General features: G+C 38.0%; 1 protein-coding gene across 1 annotated transcript in view; it reads right to left on the bottom strand.

The window, feature by feature from the left end:
• Positions 1-15,734, bottom strand: part of LOC112822539 (phospholipid scramblase 4) — a 54,289-nt gene that overhangs the window by 27,055 nt on the left and 11,500 nt on the right. Inside the window, exon 3 of the mRNA XM_025870267.2 lies at positions 294-526. The gene's annotated coding sequence lies outside the window, so the exon portion shown is untranslated. The remainder of the gene's footprint in view (positions 1-293; positions 527-15,734) is intronic.

The following is a 15,734-nucleotide window of genomic DNA, read 5'->3' as shown; positions in this document are numbered from 1 at the left end:
GATAGTACAGATACATAAAGAAAACAAAGTGAAAAGTTTAGGAAAAACATGGATGGGGTCCCAGGAGGTTCAGGGAAAGCCTCTCTCAGGGGGTAACCTTTGAGCTGTTTGAACCAGGAAAGGAGGCATGACACTACAAATGTAGGGAGTTCTAGGAAAACAGGCAATACGTGCAAAGGCCCCGAGATGGCACTGAGCTTGGGGTACCCAAGGGTGAGGAAGAGGTCAGGTGTGACTGGGACACAAGGACTGAAGAGAACAGAGTGAAGAGATGGAGACAAGTCTGCTCATACCTGAAAAGCGAGGCAAAATGTTTAGGATTTGCTATAATTGCCGCTGGGCAGTCTTTGGAGGACCTTAATCAGTGCAGTGATGAGAGTTGATTTATACTTTGTCTTGAGGGGGCACGAGTGGAAGCAGTGAGGATGGGATGGCAGCTGTAAGCCGGGTGAGACCGATGCTGGCTTAGACCGGGGAGGTCACCCTGGAGAGGGTGACGCGTGGTCAGGAGCAGAACCTACAGGAGCTGCTGGTGGACTAAGGAAGAGAGGAGCGAAGGATGAGCGTCAGTTTTCAGGCCAGGGTACCAGAGCTGATGACAGTGCCATTAACTGAACTGCAGAGGAAGCTGGTGGGGAAGTGGTGCGGACTGGGGAGGGTAGGAGTCAAAAGCTCCAAATAGGTGTGTTTTGTTTAAGAAGAGGCCAGAAGAAGCTTATTTTATTTAAATAAACAGTATGTATATGTAAACATTATGAGTATAACTCAAGAGAAGTAAACCAGAGGTTGAGATGAGATTTGAAACAAGGGGTGGGGGAGAGATTTCATGAATTCATTCACGACTGAAAAAAAAAGTTATTATCAGAGAAAGGAATTTTAGGATTTCTGAGTTCTGGATGTTAACAATGAACAACATCAACAAAGGCTATAATTTGCTGAATGCTTATCTAATGTCAGGCAAAGGGTTGAGTACTTTCCATATCTTTAATTATCTCTCTCATATATAAATAGCCAACCCTACTAAAATCAAGTACTTCTTTTTTAAGGTTTTATTTATTTATTTGACAGAGAGAGAGCACAAGCAAGGGGAGCAGCAGAGGGAGAGGGAGAAGCAGGCTCTGTGCCAAGCAAGGAGCCCAATGCAGGATGCAATCCCAGGACCCTGGGATCACGACCTGAACCGAAGGCAGATGCTTAACCGACTAAGCCACCCAAGCACCCCTAAAATCAAGTACTTTCAAATTCAAAGTTTCTTTTGGATTTTTTTTTTTTAAAGATTTTATTTATTTATTTGACAGAGAGAGTGAGAGAGCACAAGCAGGGGGAACAGTAGAGGGAGAGGGAGAAGCAGGCTCCCTGCCAAGCAGGGAGCCCGATGCGGGGCTTGATCCCAGGACCTGAGATCATGACCCGAGCCGAAGGCAGACACTTAACCATCTCAGCCACCCAGGCGCTCCTCTTTTGGATTTTCTTTCCAATGTGTCATTCTGTTTATCAGATTACAAAATGGGGTCATTTGTGTAGTTCGAGCTGAGTAGAAAGTCACCAATATAGATGAGGTATGTCAAAGAAACTTTAGATTACCATATAAGACAGCAGTCAATATGGATACTGAGTTGACTCAATGAACACCACCATGACATAAACCAGTATGTAGATTTCCAGCTCAAATAACTGTCTTGCCAAGTGTGGATCAGAATCCCACCGGTCTTGCACCATTTCCACTCACTTCTGGAACTAGAACTAGAACTAGTTGTACAAAGTCCTATGTGTCCTAAAGGTTAAAAGTACTCTGCAGGGCGGGGGGGGGGCACCTGGGTGGCTCATATGGTTAAGCCTCTGCCTTCAGTTCAGGTCATGATTTCCAGGTCCTGGGATCGAGTCCCACATCGGGCTCCCAGCTCAGTGGGGAGTCGGCTTCCCCCTCTCCCTCTGCCCCTCCCCCTGCTTGTGCTCTCTCTGTTTCTCTCTCTCAAATGAATAAAATCTTAAAAAAAGAAAAGTATTCTAGGGCACATCAAAAAGTCAGACCAAACTGCCGGCCAATCAAAGGAGTACATGGAATTGATCCTATTCCTTCAAAGATGGTAATATCTGGTGTTTAGAAAATGAGTGTTTCTAGAACCATAAATCCTGGACACTCTTAGGAATAATACCCTCAAGTGACTCTTGTACATGTTTACTGAAGATACATACAAAAATGTCGACACACTGTTCATATTAAAAAATAAAACAAAAAACCGTGAGAGACTATGGACTCTGAGTAACAAACTAGGGTTCTGGGGGGGGGATGGGTTATCCTGGGGATGGGTATTAAGGAGGGCACGTTCTGCATGGAGCACTGGGTGTTACACACAAACAATGAATCATGGAACACTACATCAAAAACTAATGATGTAATGTATGGTGATTAACATAATAAAATAAAATTTAAAAAAACACTCCAAATGTCCATCAATGGTATACTGAACAAATAAATTTTTTTTTTAAGATTTTATTTATTTGATAGAGAGCGCACAAGCAAGGGGAGCAGCAGAGGGAGAGGGAGAAGCAGGCTCCCTGCTAAGCAAGGAGCTCGATGCAGAGCTTGATCCCAGGACCCTGGGATCATGACCTGAACCTAAGGCAGACGCTTAACCCAATGAGCCACCCAGGTGCCCCTTAACAAATAAATTCTGGTACATTCCTATGATGCAAGAGTATACCGTAGTGAAAACAAACTATGGCCATATACATCAAGAGCGATGAATCTCAAAATTATGACACTAAACAAAAAGATAAAAGCAAGTCATTGGAGAATACATATATGATATCATTTAAGAATGTCCAAATGTAGAAAAATGAAACAGAACATTTTTTTTCGGATACATACATGGGGGAATACATACTTTAAAGAAAAGTTAGGGAATAACATGAAATTCAGGAAAATGTGGGGCAAGTGTCATTGTGGCCCACAGGGGCTTGAAGTTTCTCCTAATGCTTTAGTTTACAGGGTGGTGAGAATAGGGGTGATGGGTTCTTACTAGTCTTTAAAAGATACATATATGTTTAAATATGCTGATTTATGTGTCTGACATGATTTCACAATACAAAAGAACTATTTGACAGTTATATGTTGCATATAAATTTCTAACTAAATATCTGTTGTTCCTTTCTACATTAATCCTGGGAACTGTAAACAACGAAGAAACCGTGATGGAATTAGTGAAAAGGGAATTATCCATCCATGCATCCATCATCTGTTCAACTATCTATAGTGGCAAATGGTAGAGTATAATGCAAAAGCGGCACATTTTAACAATTGCTCAAATTAGGTAAAAATAGAGATTTGAATATTTTTATGTTCAAGGTAAAAACTTGAAGGAAGAAATATAGAATTCTGGACCCCGAATATGAAGTAGTATCTCTGGGGTCCAGGCCTGGAAATCTGTACTTTTAATACAGCCCCCGTGTTCAGGCCATGTTTGAGGGTGATCTTGCGTAAAGAAAAATAACAGTTCTCAACCATGCCAGGCAGAGCTTAGAATTCAAATCTGATTTGATTAACAACTTGAAAAAATATACCAATCTTTAAATTAAAAATATATATATATAAATGTTTTAAAAAGCAACTAACATCAAAGTAAAATATACCTACACATTGTCTCACAAGCTGCAGGTGTTCACAGGATCTGTTTACCTCCCCTCTCCTTTGAGATGCTAGTTTCTTTTCCTTTTCCACCTCAAATTCGCTTCCCTTTGTTATAAAATTTTACTATAGTTTTATCCAAAATGTTACATAAGGCAGGATAATTTCCTGTTGGTACAAGCATAAATGTTGTAACTTAATCCTCCCTTAACATCCAGTAGATTGCTTTCAGATTTCCCAATCACTCATTAAGGACAGAAAGTGCTAGGGCACCTGGGTGGCTCAGTTGGTTAAGCGACTGCCTTCAGCTCAGGTCATGATCCTGGAGTCCCGGGATCGAGTCCCACATCAGGCTCCCTGCTCAGCAGGGAGTCTGCTTCTCCCTTTGACCCTCTTCCCTCTCGTGCTATCTCTCATTCTCTCTTTCTCTCAAATAAATTAAAAAAAAAAAAAAGACAGAAAATGCCATAGGTTGACAAGAGACTGGGTATTGGCTTTACAACAGATGGAATTCAGATTAGAAAACTGAACTGTGTCTCCACAACAAGTTAGCATGATATGGCTGCAAGAACTCTTAATTCCAAAGGTCTTCTGCATTTTTAGGGCTTAAGCTGCATACAGGGGAATCTAAGCCAACTGGAACCTAATAAAGAGGGAAAGGGGACATGGGTTGGATAGGACGAGGTTGGTGAAGCTGTGGTTTGCTGCTTTGCGAGGCAGCCCTGATAGCGTAAATTACATTCCACAGCAAGAGAGCATTTACATGGGACACCCCTCGCTGCATCCGACATTGCAGCTGCGCTGTATCTTGCTCTTCAATTCCACCTTTGTAAACAGTGACATGCAGGCAAAGCTCAATGAAACCACAAGCTCTAGAGCCACACCATGGATATTTGAAACTTCAATCACAAAACTGAGAATGCTCAGCTTTTTGGAGCTGAGTATTTACTGGAATGTGTCCTGGCCTCTTGGCAAGGGAGCCTTTGGACGTGTGACAATCTTGCAATTCTCTAGGCAGAAGTCTTGGAGATCTGCACATGCAAACTGAAACCTTAGGCTCTGACGGTTTCCAGTACCTTCAACAGTGAGAGGAGAGAAAAGAAACCAGGGGGTCACTGTCTGTACAATTCCTCTGCTTCTTACCAAGGGCAGGAAAAACAGCTAGTTCCTGCAAAGTCCTAGTCCATCTACCACAACTGACCATCTGGGCTTAACATATAACTGCTGGGAGAGGATATCCTTTGTACAAAAGGTGGGATACTTGGAGGAAGGTAGATTTGGTGGCTGGTAAGTGATGTATGCCAGCACACTGGCTCAGATACGCAGATCGCAGGTACCCCTGATGGCTGTGTGACTTTGAGTGACTATTCTGCTGTTGGGTTATCTGTTGTGTCATGGGCAGTATGACAGCTGCATCCACCTCACAGAACTGTTGTGAAGACTGACACGGTACACTCAGAGAGCACTTTTATTTATTTATTAAAATTTTTATCTTATTTTTTTAAAGATTTTATTTATTTGACAGCGGGAGAGAGCACAAGTGGGGGGAGGGGAAGAGAATGAGGGAGAAGCAGGAGCAAGCTTCCCGCTGAGCAGGGAGGGAGCCCGAGGCAGGGCTGGATCCCAGGACCCCGGGACCATGACCTGAGCCGAAGGCAGATGCTGAACGACTGAGCCACCCAGGCGCCCCCTCAGAGAGCACTTTTAAAACAGTGCCTGGCACACAGCAAATCCTCAACAAGCAAGCATAATTTCACTAGATAAAATAAACCAGCTGGTGAAGAGACCAAGAATAAGTGTCCGTCTTCAAGTGTAGCATAAAAGAGCTGCTTGCCATTTGGCCATTAACAGGCATTACTAAGCATCCCTGGTGAAGACTTTATCCTGGGTTTCAAGCTGACATCAATAACTCCCCATCACTGATTCTGCAGTGACTATGGTTTTAGCAGACATGATTTTACAAGCACTGCTGGTAATGAGTTTCAAATTGGAAAGAACTAGGAGAAAGAAAATGGAGGCATTGCTGGAGGGCTTTTTCCTATTTGTAGCTAAAGGAAAGACAAATGAGTTAGAGCACATCTTACATGCGTACAGGATTTGCTTTTAGATTTTAGTAGGATAGTGACATTAATTGTATTATTCAGATGAATGGATTTATCCAGTAATGGACTTTAAAAATTATAGACAATTATAGTTACATTAAAGACATTGTCTAAAAATTACAATATTCATTACATCTCCAAGATATAAACACTGAGGTTATTTTTTATTAGTGTAGCATCTATATTAGTGTAGTACTTCGTGGCATATATTCCAATGAGATAATATGTGTAATATTACATTTGATTTATTTGAAAGCCTTGATGAAACTCTTAATAAATGTAAACATTGGTATTATTTGAGCATTCACATTTTATAAACCTTTTATTTCACAAGACTCCATGCTGAGTAAATAGAAGTTAATGTTCTTATAGTCCTAGGAATGTATACAGGCCCTGCTTAAAAAATAAATATTTATTAGGCTTTGATTAATCTCTCATGCATTAATCATTTTCTTGAATTTCCAGAGGAAGTGATGACTACTCAATTTCAGTTGTTACATGTAACTTAGTGTTGTTTTATATGAAAGATTTTGTCTGGCCTTTGTCCCAGGTTCTGGGGAGAAACTTCTGAAGCCTTGGAATTTCTCAAGTGATGGGAGTGTCTCTATTAAACATGGTGGGCCTTTGGATCACACCTCAATTTATGCTAAGGAGATGTCACAGGATGGGGGCTGACCATGCCAAAAGATCACCATGTGAATTAAGAGGGTAATATTTTGAGCTATGTTATATTTTACTTATCTCTTGACCTCTGGGGAGATGAGAGAGGCTGGAGATTCAGTTCAACTACTTGGCTAATGATTCAAGTAACCATGCCTACATAATGAAACCCTAATAAAAACTGTGGCCATTGAAGCCTGAGTGAGCTTTTAGGTGGCGAACACATCAGTAGTTTGGGAGGGGATGCATTCTGACTCCACAGGAAAGAAGCATGAAAATTTCAAATCTGAAACCAGATCTCACCCAGGGTGTCTCTTCCTTTGGCTGGGCCTGATTTTTACCCTTCATAATAAAACCTGCATTGTAAATGTAGCACTTAGAATTCTGTGAGTCATTCTAGTGAATGATCAAACCTGAGAGGGTGATAAGAACCCCCAAATTTGTAGCCAGTTGCTCAGAAGTGTGGGTGACCTGGGGTTCCCTGAACTTAGGGCTGGTATCCTCAGTGGTGGCAGTCTTGTTGGAGACTGTACCTTTAAACTTGTGGAGTCTGTGCTAACTCTGGGTGGTGAGTGTCAGAACTAAACTGTGCTTAGATTTTTTAAAAAGTTGCTAAACTATTACAAATAGAAGTACATATATATATATTTCTTTTTTTTTTTTGATGTAGTGTTCCATGATTCATTGTTTGCATATAACACCCAGTGCTCCCTTCAGTACGTGCCCTCTTTAATACCCATCACCAGTCTAACCCATCCCCCCAGGCCCCCCAGAACACTCAGTTTGTTTCGATATGTATTTCTGATCACAACAGTAAAACATTATCATTTGTAAAACATCAGGAAGTATAAAGAAATGAACATAACTCTTAAACCAACTTGCAAAAATAATTATTCTTAAAATGTTGGTGAATGTCTGGTGTGTGTGTATATGTGAATGACTTTATGTTTCTGTGTGTATGCATGGGGAGGGTTATAATAAATATTATTAGAAATACTGTGAACTAACAAATATATGTGTTTAAATGTAAGGTACCAATGACTGTCTTCATTTATTTAAACTATTCCATTTTTATTGTTCACACCTTTCTAGTATTATGACTAATGCTATAAAATTTCCATTTACATAAATATTGGTACAAACTTCTTATAACTAAATAGTGAATGTTTTTACAACTTAGGGAATATTTTGCCAATTTTTTTTTCTAGCAAGGCTCTTTCAGTTTAAACTCAAATCACGAGAGTGACCATCTCAGTGTTAACAAATATTACCTCCCTTTAAACTTTGCCAATTTGCTAAATGAAAAATTCCTTTTGTATTACCATGCCATTAAACACAATTCTTAATTCAATAAATATCAAAAATAATGTGTTTCCTGAAAGAGAAATTGTATTAAACCACCATAACTGATATGGTGGTTTACAGATTTTAAAGAATCACTCATGAAAATATTACAAAATAGCAGGTACTCAGCACTGTATGGAAGGAACTTTTATTTACACATTCAAAAGGATTGTTGATTCTTCCTTTTTAAGTGACTCTTTAAATACCTCTTGCTAATTAAACATACAAAACTTTTATTCACTTCTTTGAAGCAAGACAAAGACATACGGAAATTCAATGCATGCCTAGGGAAAGAGCCCCCAAAATTGGAGGTTTAAAAGCAACAGGTGCATTGTGTTTCTATTTAGCTTGTGCATGGATTCTGGATTGAATATTAAAATAGCTCTACCTTTCCGAAAGAAAATCCAAATGAACACACATGTTCAGGGGTAGCCTCTCTGAAATCGCTGCTAAAGAACAAACTAGTTCAAATCAGATTTGACTGGAATATCTAAAAATATGGCCTCTAAGTCTCCCTAAATCTTATACGTTTAGGGTTCAATTAGTATTTTTTTTTTTTTTGCAGTAAATTCACTAGACTTACTATGTTTTCTTTTGCTTTTTTTTTTTTTTTTTACATTTTTTAATCTTCCATTAATGGGTGAAAAAGGCCGCAATGCCCAAGAATCATAAAAAGCTTTATAAAAGAGGTACTATAACAGAGGTGGAAAGTGAGGCACAGAGACGTTATTTAAAGGCTTCTTCCCAAGGTTGCACAGCCACTGAGAAGTACCGCCAGCACCTGACCAGGAAGCCGGCTCCACCCAGGCTATAGCATGTGGCGGCTAGGCCTGCGCCTTCCTCTTACCCAGAATTGCAGCCACACCAGAACCCTTCAATATTTACCTTTGAGGTAGGGTGGAGTAGAAAAATAAATACAATCTAATGAGCTACTTTTCCATGTTTCTGGTGATAGGCAGTAGAATTAAAAGGCAGAAACAACTCATCCAAATATGCTTCTTTTTGAATATGAAATTCATTGCATAAATGGGTGGGCCTGGTCCTTGAAATGTTCTTACAGTAACTGTGATAGATTTATATTAATCCATCTACTTTGGCTCACCAAGACTGTTGTGAATTATAAATATACGAATTCATATGTGCTATTACTGAGGATAATGTTAGCTATAAATGTTAAACTGAGTCAGTTTACTCACTTTACTGAATATGATGAGATATGTGAAGAACTCATTTCACAAAAAAATTCTGCAGTAAGATTTCTCATGACATAAACAGAGCTCAGGAAGAAAATGCTCCCTGGGAAAATGGCCCAAGGGGAGATCATGTTTATAAGAGGAAGTAATGGGGTCTCAGCTATTCTACTCTGACCCAAGAGACTCGCTGGACCAAAAAGAAAACACTTTTCTGTCTTGGAGGTGGTGCCATGTGGTGGAGAGAGTGGAGAAGAGCAGGTAGGGCCGTGGAGAGTGAGCCTCCTGGTAAGGAACCTTAGAGAGAGCAGGGAGACAGAATATTAGCAGCAGTTACAAGCATAAACAGCTTTGGAAAGGTAAAGGCTTTAAAGAGGATTAAATATTAGTAGAAGCCCTAACAAGAAAGCAAGTTTCCTAAAGGAAGAGATTTTTACTTATATAATTCCCTACATATTCTGGATCATGACTGACCACAGGATTTATGCACTTTACAGGCATTAGTTTCTCTGGATTAAAAAAAAAAAAAAGGAAGTTGGGTATTCTAAATGAATTTAGAATTAAATTTTTTTTTGGTAAGGGCTTTTTGAATGTTAGTTGATTCACAAAGAGATAGTTCCCTTAATTTGCACATTTTTGTCACTTTTGCACTAGTCTGTATTATGTTGTTCTCATAAATTACAAAATGTAATTCTCTTGATGACATACTACTTCTACAACCCTATGTAGAAACTGAAAATGTTATATTATTTATACACAACATATTGTTTACCTATATTTTATATATATTGTACATTTACATAAATTTATATAATATTTATATGTTATAGACTTAAATATACCATAATACTAAACCACAGGGGCTAGAAAGAATAAGCAAACCAGTCATGTTTTCAAATTCTCAAACAAATAAACCATCATTACATTCCAATGTAAAACTAACTGGAATGAGGCCAAATAGAAAACATGGTTCTTTTTAATTAAAAAATTTTAATACTTTCTAGAGAAAATTTGAAGTATTGTTTAAAGAAGCAGTTAGCTATACAGAGCTGTGGAGTTACCTGCTGATTAATCAAGACCCCAAATAAACCAATATATTTAAAACATTCAGTTTCACTGTTTCAATTTTAGATATCATTTACTAATTATCTAGGAGGTGCCAGGAACTTTGCATATTTTCAGTGAAGTGGATATTATGGACTTGCATTACACAGGTAAGGGAAGAGAAGCTGAGTTTAAATAACCCATTCAAAGTCAGTTTCACGAATTGGGGAAACTACGGTTTCAAACAACCTTATCAGAAGCCAGATTACTTTTCTAAACCCCACTGAAAATTGCCTTCTGTATCCTTGCTGCACACTCTGTCCTATCACACCACCCTCACGTTGCTTTCAAATTATCCAACTCTCCTACTATTATACTCTATAATATGAAAATAGGCCCTTCTACTGAGCCCCTTTCAACTTCCATTTTGTAGGGTTTTTGGAATATACGTATAATTTAGAAAGAAATTCTGAACCCAGAGGAAAAAAATTCATAATAGGTCACCTGTTCCAGTTCTGGGTAAGATCTAGTAAACCTGTATCACCCTGTCTCTCCCACTGAATGCAATGAATTAACCCAGACTGAAGGATTAGGCGGCTATTTGAGGACTCTGGAAATCCCATGCAAAAGGATCGGAGAAGAAGGCCAGAACTGGAAGTACCATAAACCAGAATCAGGTTCCTAATCTTACCCTGGTATCCCTGCCTGATATATTTTAAGGCAGCCTGAAACACGGTAGTAGGCAGCAGGTGCAGAGAGAGCTCCCAAAGAAGCTCTCTGGTTCTGGCTTGAGCAGGGAGAAGGGGAGTTCCTAAAGCTCAGAAAGAGTTAAAGAGTTTTCCCAATATTTTTTCTTTTTCTCCACTTTCTCATGTCCCAGATCCTGGCAATCCCACTGTGCAGAAAGGAGTGAGTGTATCCAAGGGGGCTCACAAGTGCCTAGGGAAATCCTCCTCTGGATACAAGGAGCTGGGGTCCCAAGAGGATGGGGTGAAACTCTTCCCTTGGTTTCTTTTTTCTCTCTGCCTTCCTATAACTTGGCCTTGTATACAAATTAATTTGTGGGAAGTACATAGCAGAAAAAGGTAAAAAAAAAACTTCATTTTGTTTCTGGCTCAAGAACTGAAAAGGAGAGGCCCAGAAAACTAGTAAGGAGACTGTAGAGAAGGAGAAGCTTCAGAAAGTATCCCAGTAAAGTTATTTATGAACTTCTGGGTTCATCCCTGAGTGATGCATACATGGATCTGATCCTAACAAAAACTTTGAGAACTGAAGGGAGAACACAGTCCAAGTCTCAGACTGACCACTGGATTGTAAAAGAGATCTAAATAGCATGACCAAGGCTTTGAAAATGAAAATTGACACTCAAATCACAATATACAGAAGGCTGGTAGAACCTATGGCCTAAACCCAAATGGGTCAACTGCCTGCCAAAACAATAAGAAAATGAATTTCCTGCATAGTATCTAAATAAGACTCTGAATCTTTTAACATAATATTCAAAATACAATATCCAGGATACAGTACACATGTACAAAAAACCCAGAAAAGTCTCAACTCATGTGGGTTGAGAGCCACCACTAAAAACACTACTCAAAGATATAATCCAGAACACAATAACAGATTAAATACTACAAAAAGATTCAAATAATGTTAAAAAAAAAAAGACAGGAAATGAGACACAGAAGAATGAAAAAGAAAACAAGCAGGTATAAATTTAAATATATCAATAGTTACATTAAATGTAATGTACTAAACATATCAATGAAGAGACATACACTATCAAAATAGATAAATGGATATTTTTTTTAATGATCCAATTACATGCTCTCTAAAAGAAACTCATTCAAATGTAATGATAAAGTAGACTGAAAGGAAAAAGATAGAAAAGATATACAGAGCAAACATGTAAAAGAAAGATGGAATGTTAAGACAAACTGAAAACAAGTAGCAGCTGAGTGTCCATCAATAGATGAATTGATAGAGAAGATGTGATACACACACACGCACGTGCACGCACGTGCGTGTGTGTGTGTGTGTGTACTGGAATATTATGCAGCCATAAAAAGGATGAGATCTTGCCATTTCTGACAACATGGATGGATCTAGAAGGTATGATGCTAAGGGAAATAAGTGAGACTGAGAAAAACAAATAACATATGATTTCACTCATATGTGGAATCTAAAAAACAAAACAAAACAAAAAGCAAAATCAGACCCATAAATACAGAGAACTGATGGCTGCTAGAGGGAAGGGGGTGGGGGATGGGCATAAATGGGTGTGGCAGTGTGGGAGATAAAGGCTTCCAGTTATGGAATGCATAGGTCACAGCAATAAAAGGCACAGCACAGGAATTATAGTCAACGATAACTGTAATAGCAGTGTACAGTGACAGATGTTAGCTACACTTTTGGTGAGCATAGCATAATGGATAGAGATGTTGAGTCATTATGTTGAACGCCCAAAGATAATGTAACACTGTGTGTCAACTATACTCAAATTAAAAAATTTAAAGAAAATATCTGACATAAATCCTACCTTAATACGCATGGGTTAAACAATCCAATCAAAGTCAAAGATTGGCAGAATGGGTATAAAAGAAAGAAAAAAAAACATCCAACTACATGCAGCACACAAGAGACACAGTTTAGATTTAAAAACAAAAAGGCTGAAAGTAAAAGAATCAAAAAGGTAAATACCATGCAAGCAAGCGCTAATCACAAAATGCAGTGGCTATAGGCTTTGAGACAAAAACTCTTACAGGAGACAAAGAAGAATATCTCATAATAATAAAAAGATCAATTCACCGGGAAAATGGAACAATTATACATATATGTGCACATAACAAGAGGGTCACAAAATACACAAGCAAAACTGGGCAGAAGTGAGGGAAGAAACAGGCAATTCAACAATAATAGTTTGAGACTTCAATATCCCATTTTCAATAATGAATGGACCAACTGGGCAGAAAATCAATAAGGAAACAGGAGACTTGAACATTTTTATGAACTAAACCTAACAGTCATTTATAGAACACTGCATCCAACAATAGCAGACTACATTCTTCTCAAGTGTACATGGATCATTCTCCAAGATAGATCATGCATCAATCCACGAAACAAACCTCAATAAACCTTAAAAGACTGAAACCATATAAAATGTTCTCTGAAGACAAGGACATTAAATTTAGAAATCAAAAACAGAACAAAATTTGGGAAACTCACAATATGTGGAAATTAAACAATACACTTCTCAATAAGCAACAAATTAGCAAAAAATTCACAAGGAAAATTAGAAAATGCTTTGAGATGAATGAAAATGAAAAGCTAAAATGCCAAAAACTTATAAAATGCAGCTAGCACCATGCTTAGATGGCTCTCAAATCAATAACGCAATCTTCCACTTTAAGAAAATAAAAAGCAATAGCAGATTAAAACCAAAACAAGCAGAAGGAAAGAAATAGTAAAAATTAAAGTAGAAAAAAGTAAAACAGAAAAATAGAAAAAAAAAAGAAAATGAACAAAACTGTTTTTGCTTTGAGAAGATCAACAACACTGACAAACTTTTAGCTGAACTAATGAATAAAAAAAGAGAGAAGACAAATTTCTAAAATCATGAACAAAAGGAGGCAGACTGCTATGAACCTTACAATGAAATAAAAAGAATTATAAAGAAATAATATGAGGGCGCCTGGGTGGCTCAGTTGGTTAAGTGACTGCCTTCGGCTCAGGTCATGATCCCGGAGTCCTGGGATCAAGTCCCACATCGGGCTCCCAGCTCGGCGGGGAGCCTGCTTCTCCCTCTGATCCTCTCCCCTCTCATGCTGTTTCTCTCTCTCTCTCTCAAATAAATAAATAAAATCTTTAAAAAAAAAAGAAATAATATGAGCTACCATATATCAAAAGCTTAGATACACTAGATAAAATGGACAAATTATTAGAAAGATATAATCTACCAAAACTAACTGAAGAAGAAAAAGAAAACCTGAATAGAATCATAATAAGAGACTGAACTAGTAATCAAATTCCCACAGAGAGCCCAGGCACAGATGACTTCTTTGGTGAATTCTACTAAATACTTAATAATAAATACTAATCCTTCATAAACTCTTCTAAAAAATAAAAATGAACATATCCCACCTCATTCTATGTCACTATGACCATGATATCAAAATCAAAGACCCCACAAGAAAAGAAAGCTACACTAATATCCCTTATGAATATAGAAACAAAAATCCTCAACAGTAGGAAACTGAATACAGCAACATATAAAAAGATTTATACACCATGACCAAGTGGGATTTATAATACTAATAAGACACTGGTTTAACATATAAAAATCAAGGAATGATTTAATAATAAAAAAATAAAAAACACAATCAGCTCAATAGATGCAGAAAAGTATTTGACAGAATTCAGTACCTTTTCATTACAAAACAAAACAAAACAAAACAAAACCCCGTAACAACAGCCAGTCGACAACCTAGAAATGGAATGAAACTTCTTTAATCTGATAAAAAGCATCTACAAAGTGCCTCACTGTTAGGATTATACCCAATGGAGGAAGACTGAATGCGCTCCCCCCAAGACCAAAGAACAAGACTAGAACGTCCACTGTCACCACTTTATTTCCATTATACTAGAACTTCTATTTTTTTTAAAGATTTTATTTATTTGAGAGAGAGAGAATGAGAGAGAGAGAGAGAGAGAGCACAAGTCGAGGGGTGCAGAGGGAGAGGGAGAAACAGACTTCCCACTGAGCAGGGAGCCTGACGTGGGGCTCAATCCCAGGACCCCAGGATCATGACCTGAGCTGAAGGCAGACGCATTACTGACTGAGCCACCAAGCGCTCCTGTACTAGAACTTCTAGCCAGGGCAGTTAGGTTTGAAAAAAATAATAACAAAAGGTATTGAGATTGGGAATGAAGAAAGTGACAGATCTTACACATAGACATTCCTGAAGAATCTGTTAAAAACTATTAGAACTAATAAACAAGTTCAATAATGTGGCAGGACATAAAATCAATATGCAAAAATCAAATGTCTTCTATACACTAGCAATGAATAAAACAAGGAAACCCATTCCATTTACAACAGTAAGTATAAAACTCGTGTATTGAAAATGAAAAAATGTTGAAATAAATCAAGATTTGAATAAAAGTACAGATATTCCAAGTTCACAGATCAGACAATTTAATAGTTAAGATGGCAATACTCTGCAAATTCATCTATATATTTAACATAATCTTTATCAAAATCGAAGTTGCCTTTTTTAAGGAATTGACAAACTAAACATAAAATTCATATGGAAACAAAAAAAAAAATGTAACAAGCCAAAATAATCTTAAAAACAACAAAGATGGAGGATTCACACTTCTTGATTTTAAAACTTACTACAGTTTTTCCAAAGAGACATCCAGATGGTCAAGACACATGAAAAGATGCTCAACATCACTCATCATCAGGGAAATGCAAATCAGAACCACAATGAGATATCACCTCATATCTGTCAGAATGGCTAAAATTAACGCAGGAAGCAACAGATGTTGGCCAGGATGTAAAGAAAGGGGAACCCTCTTATACTGTTGGTGGGAATACAAGCCAGTGCAGCCACTCTGGAGAACAGTATAGAGGGTCTTCAAAAAGTTAAAAATAGAACTACCCTATGACCCAGCAATCACACTACTATTTTCCCAAGGGATACAAAAATACTGATTTGAAGGGGCACATGCACCCTGATGTTTATAGCAGCATTATCAACAATA

Source organism: Callorhinus ursinus, unplaced genomic scaffold, assembly GCF_003265705.2.
Source record: "Callorhinus ursinus isolate GAN/ISIS: 27379988/994484 unplaced genomic scaffold, GSC_fseal_2.0 scaffold1, whole genome shotgun sequence".
Lineage (NCBI taxonomy): Eukaryota > Metazoa > Chordata > Mammalia > Carnivora > Otariidae > Callorhinus > Callorhinus ursinus.
The sequence above is the reverse complement of the archived record's forward strand: the minus strand, read 5'-3'. Positions and strand labels throughout refer to the sequence as shown.